This window comes from Muntiacus reevesi, chromosome 3, assembly GCF_963930625.1.
Source record: "Muntiacus reevesi chromosome 3, mMunRee1.1, whole genome shotgun sequence".
NCBI classification, from domain to species: domain Eukaryota; kingdom Metazoa; phylum Chordata; class Mammalia; order Artiodactyla; family Cervidae; genus Muntiacus; species Muntiacus reevesi.
Window position 1 is genome coordinate 234,579,784 of NC_089251.1, and position 13,358 is coordinate 234,593,141.

The window sequence follows — 13,358 nt, forward strand, 5'->3', positions numbered from 1 at the left end:
CAAAGAAAGCAATTTTCTAGACTGCTGAAAATTATCCCTTCCTTAAGTTTACGCTTTAAAACTATTTTCAAACAAAAATTTTCCTAAAATATATAGGACAGACTACTGTCTTCTTAAATTAAGACATTCAAGCATACCTTGACATTTTTCTTGACTAAATAGTCATACTTATCAATATTAACTATAACTCTATAATCATCAAAGACTTCTAAAATTTAGAGATAGATCACACCCTTAACCAAATGGACCCCAGCCTCTATGCTTTTGTTTCTTTTGTTTTTAAATAGTTTCTGTCTTCTTATTGAGCTGTAAGGTATCACTCTCCTACCAAGTCATTCATTCATTTACTATTGCATTCAACAATATCTATTAAGTAGGCCTAATATGCTGTGCTATATCAAGAAGAAACAATCACTCATTTTGTCAGCTGTTCTCTTCTAAAGTATTTGTGTGCTGTGAAATTAAACGACTGAATTTGTTATAATTGTAGGGAAAAAAGAGAAATAAGCTTTGAGTGAAGAATTTAGGGCTTTTCCTAAGGTTCAAACATACTAACACCCTATCTCATGTAAGTAGTTAAAAAAAATGCACCAAACTAAATTGGAATTGGGGCTTCCCCAGTGGCTCAGCAGTAAAGAATCTGGTGCAATGCAGAAGACACAGAAGACATGCGTTTGATTCCTGGATTAAGAAGATCCCCTGGAGGAGGGCATAGCAACCCAGTCCAGTATTCTTGCCTGGAGAATCCCATGGACAGAGAAGCTTGGTGGGCTATAGTCCACAGGGTCGCAAAGAGTCGGACACAACTGAAGTAACTGAGCACAAATTACATTAATTTTTATTATTAATTATAATCATGATGCTAAATAAATAAATCAAGACGAAGGGAATCAAAGAGAGGAACAAATGAAGCCTAGCTGATGTTGGCACACCAAGGAGTGGTAGGAGGTCCCCCACTAGAGGTAGACATCCAGGTTAAATCCAAACCTTCTACTCCTTGTATATGGGAAAGTGAGCTTTGGTTTTAATTTGTGGGCTTTGTTTTACTTATTTTACCATTTGTGATTGTGTTTAAGTTTGAAGAGGATGGAAATCTGAACTCTTAAGAGTATCAGTTGTCTATCTGCTTTGATCTGCATTTTATTATTGAAGGGGCTGTGGGTAATCATCCAGGTAACACCCCTTGAGTTCCTTTGGGTCTCCCCATCACTGCTTGTTGAATGGGGCCTCCTCTGGTTTCCCCAAGTCAGGTAGAACTTGTCAAACATGAGGAAGGCACCGGTTCATCAACTTACCTTTTCAAATAAACACATGTCAAAAGGGCCATGAAGCATGAGAACTGTGGTTAGCAGCAAATACCTAAATGGGAACTTGGATTTCACTCAAGTGGAGCTGGAATGTGTGTAAATTTGACTGGTCCCAGAAGAGAAGGTGGAGGAAATCTTTAGAGCTTGACAAAGAAAGGTTTAGAGCCATTTGACAAAGAATTCCAAGGCCCTTAGCTCTGCATGAAGCTGTTATCCTTGAAAAATGTCCTGGGATCCCCAAGACCAATATATAATGAATATTTTCTAGAAGCACTAGTTCAAGTGGCCTCCAGATTTGGAGTTAATTCTTGGTTAACAAAGCCAAATCCATCCACTTCCTAAAGTATAATTACGATCCTGCCTGTGTATGACATCTGACTTTCGGCTATTAGGACAAGTGGTTTAACGTTAATAGCATTTGCTGATTGACACTAGAGCAAGGGTACAAAGGAGTTGGCAGCTAGCAGTTCCCAGGGATGACACTGATCATTGTGGAGAGGAAGACTATTAATTAATTTCTGGATGCTGATTCCCTGTAAAAGCAGTGCAAATAACTAACTAAGGACACAGGCGATTTGGCTTTCTGATCTAACAGTGTAAAAAAAAATTACACTTTAAATCTTGTAGTATTATGATTACTGTAAATATCATGTGTCAAATGCCTCTCTTTTACTAAAACTCTAAAGTGCTATTATAAATTGTCCTGATTAAACATGTTTAATGTTAGAAAAAGGGTGATTTTGCATGCCTGGATGTGAAAAATTATAGCAGTGTGATTGGGAAAGAGAACTCTTGGATATTAGAAATGGTGAACTCTGAAAACACAAGGTTGTATGAGCTGATTACATATGCAGACTTCTCTGCTTGGGCTTGAATTTCCTGGGCTTGTGATCCCTGTTATCTGTCCATGGATTTTCCTAATTATGGATTTGCTCCCCTTCCTCACTACCATGCCACCCAGGAGTTCCTGAGGTTGCTTTTCTCATTCGTATTTGCAAGGTTGGCTTTTTCTGCTCACCTTCATTTTCTTGATTCCTTCATCAAGCCCTATTTTTTTCTTTTTGGCTCACTTTGCCCCCATCTCAGAAAAGTTTATTTGTCCAACAGTCTCCATTTGCTCCCTGGAATTCTCCTGTCTGTCAAGGGTAGAGGATAAGACAAGGACAAAGGGAGATTTAGCCGGCAGGCATCAAAGCTTTCAGAGGACCGTGTCTGAGTCCACACCTGCGCGTACCAGGGTCCTCTCAGACAGTGTCTCTAAGTTCAGGGCCTCTGGTGTCTGACTGCCAGACTGGCCATCAGGTGCGCTCTGGGGCTTGCCCGAGGGCAGAGGAACTGCAGATCCACACACCTGCCACCCCAGGTCACCATGGGTGGGCTTTCGGGTTGCTATTCTCAGAGACTTGGGCTGAGGACCTTGGCTGCCCCTTGGCTGCTTTTGATGCTCTCTTGCTGTCCTCTCCTTGGGAGAGACGGCTCCCGAAGGGACTGCCGCTACTGCTTTGATGGCGCTTCCTGTTGGGTTAGCGCTCGTCTTCAGGTTCAGAGCCTGGCTCTGTTCTGCGATATGGTTTATTACTAGCTATATCCTTGCTGGACATCGTGATCGGGTTTTTGCCTTTGGTGGTGACTCTCCTGGACCCTGATATCCTTCTCTTGTGACATTTCTGGCAGCTAGCAGTGGGTTCCCCACCACCTCAGGCTCATCGGCCACCATTTTGTACAGACCACACTGTAATGCTCCTTAGCAGAGGAAGGGGGCTTCCCCACTGGCGCTAGTGAACCCTCTGCCAATGTAGGAGGCAGAAGAGATGCAGGTTCGATCCCTGGGTCGGGAAGATCCCCAGGAGGAAGTCATGGCAACCCACTCCAGTATTCTTGCTTACAGAATCCCATGTTCAGAGGAGCCTGGAAGTCCACAGTCCATGGGGTCGCAGAGAATCGGACATGACTGAAGTGACTTAGCATGCACACAGCAGAGGATGAGAAGTCGGAACTCAACTTGCCATCTATCTGCTAGTAGCATTTTAATAAAGAATTTGTAAAACCAAATATTTAGAGCAACCTGCTGCTTCTCTTCAGGCTCTGTGCTTGCTTAACTCTTTCTTGGAGCTTCATTAATAGGAGGGATTTTACATTCAGCTCTGTTTATTTTCAACATTATATGGTTAACCAATGCCACTGTTCTTATTCTTTAACTATACCAACTAAATGTTTTCCTGCTAAAATATATTTATTACAAGGTTGGCTTGTAAGATTAAGAATCTATGAGCTTATATATACTGTTTACAAATATTTTCTCTAGTCTTTCACGGTATTTTTTTTGGTCATTATCTTAAAATCTCTTTCGTTAGTGGCTCCTGTTTGTGCATTTTCTCTCTCCCTCTCTCACAACTTTAGTAGCAGTATAACGCATATACACAATGTACAAGGAATAAGTATATAGTTCACTGACTAGTTAAAAAGTAAACAAGCAAGTGTAACTACCAAGATCAAGAAATAGAACACAATCAGCCCCTAGAATCCTCCCTTGTACTAACTACCTCCCAGTCATTGTGAAAAAAAAAAAAAAGAAAGCAAAAGTGTCAGTCACTCTTTGCGACCCAATGGACTGTGGGCCACCAGGCTCTTCTCTCCATGGGATTTTCCAGGCAAGAATACTGGAGTGGGTTGCCAATCCCTTCTCTAAGAGATCTTCCTGATCCAGGAATCAACCCACATCTCTTGCATTGCAGGCAGATTCTTTACCATTTGAACCACCAGGTCATTACACCTCCTCTAAAAGCCCACCCACTGTTTTGACTTTTCTCACTATAGATAGAAGTCAGGGGAAATAACTTCATGCCCTACACCAAAGCATGACCTATAAAGGAAAAGACAGATAAATAAATTTAAGAATTCCTTCTCTGAAAAGATGCCTTTAAGGGAATGAGAAGAAACCTCTGAGTGGGAGAAAGTATCTATAACACACGAATCTGATTCAGTACCAGAATGTCCAAACAACTCCTATATACCAGCAAGGAAAAGACTTCTTTTAGTTTAAACAAACAACAACAACAAAAATATGTATAGTATATATATATGTGGTGTGTGTGTAAGAGGCAAAAGAATATGTGAAAAGTGTTCAGCATCATTAATCATTAGATAAATACAAATGGAAACCACAATGAGATGCCAGGGTGCACGCAGTACAGTGGCTACAATGGAAAAAACTGACGGTGCCCGCACGTACTTCCCACGGGAGTCTAGATTGGTACCATCACTTTGGAAAACTGGCAGTCGTTACTGTGGCTGAACTTGACCTAGCAGTTCTGCTCTTAGGCACATCCACACAGCAGAAACAAACCCACAGTATATGGGTGTTCTGAGATGAGAAAATGCACAGAGGCAAAAATTCTGTTGTCATCAAGACAATGCTTCTCGGTGGTAATCAATGCATGCGTGCTAAGTCGCTTCAGTCGCATCCGACTCTTTGTGACCCTGTGAACCATAGCCCTCCAGGCTCCTCTGTCCATGGGATTTCTCACACAAGAACACTGGAGTGGGTTGCCATGCTCCCCTTCAAGTGATCTTCCCAACCCAGGGATCGAATTTGGCATCTTTCTTGTCTCCTGCATTGGCAGGCAGGTTCTATACCACTAGCGCCACCTGGGAAGCAAGGTGTCACCTAACTTGGAGAAAGTGCCAGTAATTCTGAAGTAGTCTCAGATCTTTTGGGTGTTGGCCACAGGGAATAATTAACTCCTACCAGGATTCCTTCTACCTGGGGGGTGGGCCTAAGGGAGGTGTACACTGGGCAAACTCCTCGGCATTCATAGAACAGTTTGACTTGCTTGTTAATCTCACACCTTTCACAGGAGTCGGTTTCAGGACGGAGCCCACCTAAGCTGCAGTTACTAATTCAGGGGGCCTCGTGAAAGGATGGGGAGGTCCTAGCTAGCTTCCTGACATCTCTAAGCACCTCCTGCATTTGGCGCCTGCATCCTCAGAAACTCAAGACTCCTGGAGAATCTGTTGTTTTGAGGACTCTGGATGGGCCTCAGGGAAATTGCAGGAGTGCTGAGGAGGGAATCCTATTGTTCTTTGTCTCCTCAGTTCCACATGGCTCACTGGTCTGGAGTGATGAGCGTACAATGCTCAGGGGGATAAAGGCCCCAGAATTTGCCTGATCCACTGAACTACTATGATCTGCGAGAGAATAAGGGGCATTGACGTTCCTACCTGACAGAAGCTCTATTACTGTACTTAGGTGCCATTATTATCTGTAATAATATCCATTACTATACCAAGATAGTGAGGCCCAGAGAGTTGTTAACTCGCCCAAGGCCAACCAGCCAGGAAGTAGTTGAGTTAGACCCACCTGTCATGCTCTGCCCTGAAGTTAGCTCTCTTGACCAGACCACTGACAGTATGTGCCCGGAAATGGTTCTTCTGGTCTAGTGACATCATTGGTGAGCCAGAGAGAAGTTAGTGAATAAGCCTAAATTAGCTGGATGCATTTGCTTCCTGGGGCTGCTGGTACCAAGTACCACAAACTTGGTGGCTTACAACAAACAAAAATTGTTTCACAGTTCTAGGGGCCAGATGACTGAGAGTAAGTGTCTCATGCTCCCCCTGTAACCAGTTGGGGAGAATCTTATCCTTGCCTCTTTCTAGCTCCTGGTGGTTGTTGATTGTTCGTGGCTTTCCTTGACTTGTAGATTACTACTCCAAATCTGCCTCCATTGTCTCTTGGTGCTTGCTCTTCTGCATCTCTCTAAGACCACCAGTCTTACTGAATCCATCCTGCTCAGGTATGGCCTCATCTTAACTAACTACACCCGAAAGGCCCTATTTCCAAACAAGGTCACATTGAGGTACTAGATATTAGGACTTTAACATATTTTTGGGGTTGGGGGTAGGGCATAATTCAACCCATAACATTCTGCTAGGGCTCTTTTGATTTCTTTAACCTTTAAAGATTTTAAGCCTTCATTTTAGCTGGAGAAGTGAGTACCTTACCTGGTCACAGAACTAATACATGGTAGAAACAGATCCTGACTTCAAAGCCAGTGCTCGCTCAGCTCCCCTTGCTCACTGTGCAAATGCCAACAGCCATCAAGGGGGAGTCTCATTAGAAAGTTAAGAAAATAATGGCTGATACTTATATATGTAGGGGCTTAGAGATTATAGAACACTTTCCTTCTCAAAGTAGAAAGAAAGTGGCTGTAATCGCTTTCAAATTGAAGGCTACATCTTGAAAGAAATGTAGGAAGTCATGAAACCATCGAGGCAAAACACATGTTTTTTCCCTGTAGACTGTATTGCACTATTTATCTGGCCAAAGGAAAACAGCTCTTTGTGGATGGAGGCTTGCTTTTGTCAGTCAGTGTGCTTCTTCCAGAGCGAGGGGCCAGCTGGTTTGACTGAAATAAGGCCTTCTGAAGGTAATCAGAAGGATTTCTTCCCAAGAGGTCTTTCATTCTTGTGAGATTTTATTCTCCTGTTCATTATGGTAAAGCAGGGCTCTCAGTATTATGCAAAAGTTTACCCCAAGGCTCGACTGTGTTACTAGGACACTGAAGATTCCAAAAAGAATACGTAATTGTTTCTGGCACAGGGTAGCGTGAATGTCTCTCTCAGTTGCGTGATACCTGTTTTGCCTTCAGGCTTTTAATTGTCAGCTTTCCACAATCTGGCGGGCAGGAATGGGGGTGTGCTAATTAGATCAGGTGCTTGATCTTGAAGTCTGCACCAGCAATGACTAGGTAGTCGGCTTCGAACTTTTGAGCACTCCCACTGTTTCTCCCTGTCTGCCCAGGAATGTAATTATCTTGTCAGCCAAGAAGCCGCAGTGCTCAGCTGAACGAGTGCTAGGCAGCAGTCACAGAGCGATAAGGGGAGAAGAATGGGCCCACCGTGCGTGACTGTTTTAAGACAAACAAATGCACAGAGAGCCACTGGAGAATGGAGGCAGGGAGAACAAAGGGGTGACCCTGAGTATTTGTTCCTGAGGATACTTCAGACCTTCTCTTAATAAGGGTAGCCTGCTTTTTTGGATGGATTGCGGATGCAAGTCCCAAAGCTTTGGAAAGCTTCTTTTAAAGCTGGAAGACACATTGGGGTCAGTAGCTAGCAGCCTCTGTGCTTTGCAGACCAAAACGCAGGTAATAGAACTTGAAGGATGACTGGTAGGAAGACAATGAAGGGACCAAAAAATAGAAAGCAGGTGTCTGGGTAGATGAGGACTGCTAAAGACCAAATGGCCCACTCTCCTCAAAGAAGGGGCTTGGGGTAGACCAGTAGCATCAGAACCTTCTGAGAGATGCAAAATCTCATTGGTTTTTTTAACTTTTTGGCAAAACTCTATACTCTTTTCCATAGTGGCTGTACCAGTTTACATTCTCCCCAACAATGCACAGGGGTTCCCTTTTCTCTACCACCGCGCCAATACATATTTCTTGTCTTTTTAATGATAGGTATTTCTAACAGGTGTGAGGTAATATTATTGTTTAGATTTGCGTTTTCCTGATAATCTGCATTTCCTGATGTTGAGTATCTTATCATGTGCCTATTGGTCATGTCTTCTTTGGAAATATATCTATTCAAGCCCCCTGTCCATTTTAAAATCAGATTTTTAAAAAACCTATTGAATTGTATGAGTTTTTAAAATACATTTCATATATTAACCCTTTATCAGGAATATGGTTTGCAAATAATTTTCTTAAATTCTTTGGCTGCCTTTTCATTTTGCTGATGGTTTCCATTGCTACGTAGAAGCTTTTTAGTTGGATGTAGTCCCACTTGTTCACTTTTGCTTTTGTTGCCTTTGCTTTGGAAGTCAGGTCCAAATGATTACTGCCAAGACTGATGTCAAGAGTAGCTTATTGCCTACGTTTTCTTCTAGGAGTTTTACAGTTTTAGGTCTTCACATTCAAGTCTTTCATGCATCTTGAGTTAATTTTTGTGTGTGGTAGAAGATAGTGGTCTACTTTAATTCTTTCATATATGGACATCCTGTTTTCCCAGAACCATTTATTGAAGAGACTGTCCTTTTCCCATTGTATATGCTTGCCTCCTTCATCATAGATTGATTGACCACACATGCATGGAATTATTTCTACCATATGATCTAGCAATTCCACTTATGGGTATTTATGCAAAGAAAATAAAAACACTAATTTGAAAAGATACATGCACCTCATGTTCACTGTAGCATTATTACAATAATTAAGATATGAAAACAACCTAAGTGCAGATCAATGAATGAATGGATAAAGAAGATGTTGTATACATATATAATGGGATATTACTCAGCAATTTAAAAAAAATCTTGCCATTTGCTACATGAATGGACCTTGAGGGGATTAGACTAAGTTAAAAAGTCAGAAAAAGACAAATACCATATAATTTCATTTACAAATATGGAATCTAAACAAACACATAAATCAAATAAAAGCAAACAAGCCAGAGTAATAGATTCAGAGAACAGACTGGTGGTTGCCAGATTAAGAGGGAGGGGGTATGGGTGAAATAGATGAAGGAGTCAAAAGTTAAAAATGTCCTGTTTTTTTATTTTATTTTATTAAAAATGTCCTGTTATATAATAAATAAATCATGGGATGTAAGATATAGTATGGTAACTATTGTTAATAATACTGTATTGCATATTGGGGGTTTCCCTGGTGGCTCAGATGGCAAAGAATCTGCCTGCACTATGGGAGACCTGGGTTAGAGCCCTGGCTTGGGAAGATTCTCTTGGAGAAGGGAACAGCTACCCACTCGAGTATTCTGGCCTGGAGAATTCCATGGACTGTGTAGTTTATGGGGTTGCAAAGAGTCAGACATGACTGAACAACTTTCATTTCACATTGCATATTTGAAAGTTGCTAAGAGAAAAATTGCTTTTGAACTCGTGTCTGATTCTTTGCAACCCCACGGACTACAGCATGCCAGGTTTCCCTGTCCATCACCAACTCCTGGAGTTTACTCAAACTCATGTTCATTGAGTTGGTAATGTCATGCAACCATCTCATCCTCTGTCATCCTCTTCTCCTCCTGCCCTCAATCTTTCCCAGCATCAGGGTCTTTTCAAATGAGTCAGTTCTTTGTATCAGGAGGCCAAAGTATTGGAGCTTCAGCCTCAACATCAGTCTTTCCAATGAATATTCAGGACTGATTTCCTTTAGGATGGACTGGTTGGATCTCCTTGCAGTCCAAGGGACTCTCAAGAGTCTTCTCCAACACCACAGTTCAAAAGAAACAATTCTTCAGCACTCAGCTTTCTTTATAGTCCAACTCTCATATCCATACATGACTACTAGAAAAACCATAGCTTTAGTCAGACCTTTGTTGGCAAAGTAATGTCTCTGCTTTTTAATATGCTGTCTAGGTTGGTGATAACTTTCCTTCCAAGGAGTAAGCGTCTTTCAATGTCATGGCTGCAGTCACCATCTGCAGTGATTTTGGAGCCCCCCAAAATTAAGTCTGCCACTGTTTCCACTGTTTCCCCATCTATTTGCCATGAAGTGATGGGACCAGATGCCATGATCTTAGTTTTCTGAATGTTAAGCTTTAAGCCAACTTTTTCACTCTCCTCTTTAACTTTCACCAAGAGACTCTTTAGTTCTTCGATTTCACCCATAAGGGTGGGGTCATCTGCATATCTGAGGTTATCGATATTTCTGCCGGCAATCTTGATTCCAGCTTGTGCTTCATCCAGCCCAGCATTTCTCATGATGTACTCTGCATGTAAGTTAAATAAGCAGGCTGACAATATACAGCCTTGACATACTCCTTTTCCTATTTGGAACGAGCCTGTTATTCCATGTCGAGTTCTAACTGTTGCTTTCTGACCTGCATACAGATTTCTCAAGAGGCAGATCAGGTGGTCTGGTATTCCTATCTCTTTCAGAATTTTTCAGTTTATTGTGATCCACACAGTCAAAGGCTTTGGCATAGTCAATAAAGAAGAATTAAATATTTTTCTGGAACTCTCTTGCTTTTTCAATGATCCAAAGGATGTTGGAAATTTGATCTCTGGCTCAATTAGAGCCTTTTCTAAATCCAGCTTGAACATCTGGAAATTGATGGTTCATGTATTGTTGAAACCTGGCTTGGAGAATTTTGAGCATTACTTTGCTAGCATGTGAGATGAGTGTAATTGTGTGGTAGTTTGAGCATTCTTTGGCATTGCATTTCTTTGGGATTGGAATGAAAACTGAACTTTTCCAGGCCTGTGGCCACTTCTGAGTTTTCCAAATTTGCTGGCATTTTGAGTGCAGCACTTTCATAGCATCATCTTTTAGGATTTGAAATAACTCAACTGGAATTCCATCACCTCCACTAGCTTTGTTCGTGGTGATGCTTCCTAAGGCCCACGTGACCTCACATTCCAGGATGTCTGGCTCTAGGTGAGTGATCACACCAACGTGATTATGTGGGTCATGAAGATCTTTTTTGTACAGTTCTTCTGTGTATTCTTGCCACCTCTTCTTAATATCTTCTGCTTCTGTTAGGTCCATACCATTTCTGTCCTTTATTGAGCCCATCCTTGCATGAGATGTTCCCTTGGTATCTCTAATTTTCTTGAAGAGATCTCTAGTCTTTCCCATTCTATTGTTTTCCTCTATATCTTTGCATTGTTTGCTGAGGAAGGCTTTCTTATCTCTCCTTGCTATTCTTTAGAACTCTGCGTTCAAATCAGTGTATTTTCCCTTTTCTCCTTTGCTTTGTGCTTCTCTTTTTTTCACAGCTGTTTGTAAGGCCTCCTCAGACAGCCATTTTGCTTTTTTGCATTTCTTTTTCTTGGGGATGGTCTTGTTCCCTGTCTCCTGTACAACATCACAAACCTCTGTTCATAGCTCATCAGACACTCTGTCTATCAGATCTAACCCCTTGAATCTATTTCTCACTTCCACTGTATAATCGTAAGGGATTTGATTTAGATCATACCTGAATGTTCTAGTGGTTTCCCCTGCTTTCTTCAATTTAAGTCTGAATTTGGCAATAAGGAGTTCATGATCTGAGCCGCGGTCAGTTCCTGGTCTTGTTTTTGCTGACTGTATAGAGCTTCTCCACCTTTGGCTGCAAAGAATATAATCAATCTGATTTTGGTGTTGACCATCTGGTGATGTCCATGTACAGAGTCTTCTGTTGTGTTGTTGGAAGAGGGTGTTTGCTATGACCAGTGCATTCTGTTGGCAAAACTCTATTAGCCTTTTCCCTGCTTCATTCTGCACTTCATGGCTAAATTTGCCTGTTACTCCAGGTGTTTCTTGACTTCCTACTTTTGCATTCCAGTCCCCTATAATGAAAAGGACATCTTTTTTGGACGTTAGTTCTAAAAGGTCTTGTAGGTCTTCATAGAACCATTCAACTTTGGCTTCTTCGGCATTACTGGTTGGGGCATAGACTTGGAGTACTGTGATATTGAATGGTTTGCCTTGGAAATGAACAGAGATCATTCTGTCATTTTTGACAGAATTGGCCATAACCCAATACAAAATAAAAAGTTTAAAAAACAAAAAAGTTTCCATCATAAGAAAAAAAACCCTGGTAACTATGTATGGTGACAGGCGTTAACTACACTTTTTGTGGTGAACCCCATGGGCAGTGTATAGAAATACTGAATTATGTCACACATCTGAAACTAATATAATGTTGTATGTCATTTACATGTGAATTTTTTTTAAGAAAACAAAAGAATGTAAAATCTTAGGTCCCAGCCCAGATTTCCTAAATCAAATTCTATATTTTAACAGACTCTTTGGGTGACTGGAGATACCAAGGGAGGCTTAAAAATATTGATGCTTGGGTCTCCTGAGATATTGATTTAATTGGATCACAGTGTGGCCCAGGCCTTGTGTTTTTGAGAAAGTTTTTAGGTGATTCTAATGAGAGCTAAAGTTTAAGAATGCCTGGTGTAGAATGGCCTGTCTACATCATCCTTGTTGTCTGGAGGAGGTTTCCAGGAAGAGCTTTGGCAATTTGGAAAATAAAGGTGCCATGATTTTAAAACTATACACACCCAATCCATATGGAATCCTCAATTTATCATACACCTGTGACATCTGTTTTCTACTCAACAACAAAAGTAGTGTTTTCTAATACCTCCTACCCATGGAATAACACTATGCTTACTTTCCTTGGCTTTCAAGACTGAGGAGTTTGCTTTTAGCCTACCTTTTTAGCCTCCCACTCCATCCCCTTCTACCCCAGCTCACATCAGATTGTGAATTTGTGTACACAACCCTTCAAGTTGCTGCTTTATTTGTAATCATTTCTTGAAAGGGATAGTCCCTGAAGATCCTTTGGAAGTAACATCCCACACTCTCCTCTTCCATTATTCCCCAATGCTGTACATGATTCTCCCTTTTTCTTTTAGTAATTCTTCCAAAACTTTTAGTATGTGGCCCAGATATTGCACAGAACATACTAAAACATAAAAAATTATTTGTTGTTTATTTGAAATTCAAATTTGATTGGACAGACTGTATTTTTATGTGTGAAATCTGGCAACCCTAGAGAAAAAGTATGCCAACTCCTGAATTACTAAATAAAATGCATTCAAACTGTTCAAGCTCAACAGAATTTTCTGTTTTAAAAATTTTCTGTTTACATTTTGAAGATTCAAGTCTGTAAGAGCAACAAAATACTGAACTATGTTGTAACAAATAGTGGCCACTTTGTAGCATAGTTTGGGCTCTTTCAGGTAATTAGCCATAATGTTAAAAATATATAATACTATCAAACTTTTCTTATGCCTGGGAGCTATCAGTTTAATTTGTCCCTTGTGCCTTAAAGTCCTCAATAATTGTGTAAAAGGCTGTGTGATGAGAGTACACATAGATACAATTAAAATCTGCATGGTGATGCAAGCCAGGGTGAGCTTCCTTTCAGCATAACGATAGTTTGGGCCAGCCCCACAGACACAGGGGCTTCTCTGGTGGCTCAGCAGTAAAGAATCCGCCTGCAATGCAGGAGATGCAGAAGACATGGGTTTGATCCCTGGGTCAGGAAAATCCCCTGGAGGAGGGCATGGATTAAATATTCTTGCCTGGAAAATTCCAT

At 41.2% G+C, this 13,358-nt stretch overlaps 1 protein-coding gene across 3 annotated transcripts in view; it reads right to left on the minus strand.

The window, feature by feature from the left end:
* Positions 1 to 13,358, minus strand: part of ITGB6 (integrin subunit beta 6) — a 138,083-nt gene that overhangs the window by 39,352 nt on the left and 85,373 nt on the right. The window lies entirely within an intron of this gene.